The sequence below is a fragment of the Mus caroli genome, unplaced genomic scaffold, assembly GCF_978045245.1.
Source record: "Mus caroli unplaced genomic scaffold, Mus_caroli_1 scaffold_25, whole genome shotgun sequence".
Lineage (NCBI taxonomy): Eukaryota > Metazoa > Chordata > Mammalia > Rodentia > Muridae > Mus > Mus caroli.
In genome coordinates this window covers 5,644,834-5,647,907 of record NW_028227280.1, presented here as the reverse complement: position 1 = coordinate 5,647,907, position 3,074 = coordinate 5,644,834, and positions in this window count along the sequence as shown.

The window sequence follows — 3,074 nt, the reverse complement described above, 5'->3', positions numbered from 1 at the left end:
AGTGTAGTACATAGTATATGAGTGAGTTGCACTGAAAAACTTAGAATTTACTGAAAAACCCGCATTACACGAAATGCACAGTGTAGTACATAGTATATGAGTGAGTTGCACTGAAAAACTTAGAATATAAGAAACGCACAGTGTAGTACATAGTATATGAGTGAGTTGCACTGAAAAACTTAGAATATAAGAAACGCACAGTGTAGTACATAGTATATGAGTGAGTTGCACTGAAAAACTTAGAATATAAGAAACGCACAGTGTAGTACATAGTATATGAGTGAGTTGCACTGAAAAACTTAGAATATAAGAAACGCACAGTGTAGTACATAGTATATGAGTGAGTTGCACTGAAAAACTTAGAATATAAGAAACGCACAGTGTAGTACATAGTATATGAGTGAGTTGCACTGAAAAACTTAGAATATAAGAAACGCACAGTGTAGTACATAGTATATGAGTGAGTTGCACTGAAAAATTTAGAATTTAAGAAACGCACAGTGTAGTACATAGTATATGAGTGAGTTGCACTGAAAAACTTAGAATATAAGAAACGCACAGTGTAGTACATAGTATATGAGTGAATTGCACTGAAAAACTTAGAATTTACTGAAAAACCCGCATTAGACGAAATGCACAGTGTAGTACATTGTATATGAGTGAGTTGCACTGAAAAACTTAGAATTTACTGAAAAACCCGCATTAGACGAAATGCACAGTGTAGTACATTGTATATGAGTGAGTTGCACTGAAAAACTTAGAATTTACTGAAAAACCCGCATTAGACGAAATGCACAGTGTAGTATATTGTATATGAGTGAGTTGCACTGAAAAACTTAGAATTTACTGAAAAACCCGCATTAGACGAAATGCACAGTGTAGTACATTGTATATAAGTGAGTTGCACTGAAAAACTTAGAATTTACTGAAAAACCCGCATTAGATGAAATGCACAGTGTAGTACATAGTATATGAGTGAGTTACACTGAAAAACTTAGAATTTACTGAAAAACCTGCATTAGACGAAATGCACAGTGTAGTACATTGTATATAAGTGAGTTGCACTGAAAAACTTAGAATTTACTGAAAAACCCGCATTAGATGAAATGCACAGTGTAGTACATAGTATATGAGTGAGTTACACTGAAAAACTTAGAATTTACTGAAAAACCCGCATTAGACGAAATGCACAGTGTAGTACATTGTATATGAGTGAGTTGCACTGAAAAACTTAGAATTTACTGAAAAACCCGCATTAGGCGAAATGCACAGTGTAGTACATTGTATATGAGTGAGTTGCACTGAAAAACTTAGAATTTACTGAAAAACCCGCATTACACGAAATGCACAGTGTAGCACATAGTATATGAGTGAGTTGCACTGAAAAACTTAGAATATAAGAAACGCACAGTGTAGTACATAGTATATGAGTGAGTTGCACTGAAAAACTTAGAATATAAGAAACGCACAGTGTAGTACATAGTATATGAGTGAGTTGCACTGAAAAACTTAGAAAAGAAGAAACGCACAGTGTAGTACATAGTATATGAGTGAGTTGCACTCAAAAACTTAGAATATGAGAAACGCACAGTGTAGTACATAGTATATGAGTGAGTTGCACTGAAAAACTTAGAATATAAGAAACGCACAGTGTAGTACATGGTATATGAGTAAGTTGCACTGAAAAACTTCGAATATAAGAAACGCACAGTGTAGTACATAGTATATGAGTGAGTTGCACTGAAAAACTTAGAATTTACTGAAAAACCCGCATTACACGAAATGCTCAGTGTAGTACATAGTATATGAGTGAGTTGCACTAAAAAACTTAGAATATAAGAAACGCACAGTGTAGTACATAGTATATGAGTGAGTTGCACTGAAAAACTTAGAATATAAGAAACGCACAGTGTAGTACATAGTATATGAGTGAGTTGCACTGAAAAACTTAGAAGATAAGAAACGCACAGTGTAGTACATAGTATATGAGTGAGTTGCACTGAAAAACTTAGAATTTAAGAAACGCACAGTGTAGTACATAGTATATGAGTGAGTTGCACTGAAAAACTTAGAATATAAGAAACGCACAGTGTAGTACATAGTATATGAGTGAATTGCACTGAAAAACTTAGAATTTACTGAAAAACCCGCATTAGACGAAATGCACAGTGTAGTACATTGTATATGAGTGAGTTGCACTGAAAAACTTAGAATTTACTGAAAAACCCGCATTACACGAAATGCACAGTGTAGTACATTGTATATGAGTGAGTTGCACTGAAAAACTTAGAATTTACTGAAAAACCCGCATTAGACGAAATGCACAGTGTAGTACATAGTATATGAGTGAGTTGCACTGAAAAACTTAGAATTTAAGAAACGCACAGTGTGGTACATGGTATATGAGTGAGTTGCACTGAAAAACTTAGAATATAAGAAACGCACAGTGTAGTACATAGTATATGAGTGAGTTGCACTGAAAAACTTAGAATATAAGAAACGCACAGTGTAGTACATAGTATATGAGTGAGTTGCACTGAAAAACTTAGAATATAAGAAACGCACAGTGTAGTACATAGTATATGAGTGAGTTGCACTGAAAAACTTAGAATATAAGAAACGCACAGTGTAGTACATAGTATATGAGTGAGTTGCAGTGAAAAACTTAGAATATAAGAAACGCACAGTGTAGTACATAGTATATGAGTGAGTTGCACTGAAATACTTAGAAAATAAGCAACGCACAGTGTAGTACATAGTATATGAGTGAGTTGCACTGAAAAACTTAGAATATAAGAAACGCACAGTGTACTACATAGTATATGAGTGAGTTGCACTGAAAAACTTAGAATATAAGAAACGCACAGTGTAGTACATAGTATATGAGTGAGTTGCACTGAAAAACTTAGAATTTACTGAAAAACCCGCATTACACGAAATGCACAGTGTAGTACATAGTATATGAGTGAGTTGCACTGAAAAACTTAGAATATAAGAAACGCACAGTGTAGTACATAGTATATGAGTGAGTTGCACTGAAAAACTTAGAATATAAGAAACGCACAGTGTAGTAC